We start from the raw sequence: 454 nt of genomic DNA, 5'->3' as shown, positions 1-454 counted from the left end.
CCAAGCCAGGCTTCAGCAGTACGTGAACTGTGAACTTCCTGATGTTAAAGCTGGTTTTGGAAAAGGCAGAGGAACCAGAGATCAAATTGCCAATATCCGCTGGATCATCAAAAAAGCAAGAGAGTTCCAGAAAAACATCTATTTCTGCTTTATTGACTATGCAAAAGCCTTTGACTGTGTGGACCACAATAAACTGTGGAAAATTCTGAAAGAAATGGGAATACCAGACCACCTGACCTGCCTCTTGAGAAACCTATATGCAGGTCAAGAAGCAACAGTTAGAACTGGCCATGGAACAACAGACTGGTTCCAAATAGGAAAAGGAGTACGTCAAGGCTGTATATTGTCACCCTGCTTATTTAATTTATATGCAGAGTACATCATGGGAAATGCTGGGCTGGAAGAAGTACAAGCTGGAATCAAGATTGCCAGGAGAAATATCAATAACCTCAGA

This window comes from Bison bison, unplaced genomic scaffold, assembly GCF_000754665.1.
Source record: "Bison bison bison isolate TAMUID 2011002044 unplaced genomic scaffold, Bison_UMD1.0 scf7180017864533, whole genome shotgun sequence".
Classification (NCBI taxonomy): Eukaryota; Metazoa; Chordata; class Mammalia; order Artiodactyla; family Bovidae; genus Bison; species Bison bison.
The sequence above is the reverse complement of the archived record's forward strand: the minus strand, read 5'-3'. Positions refer to the sequence as shown.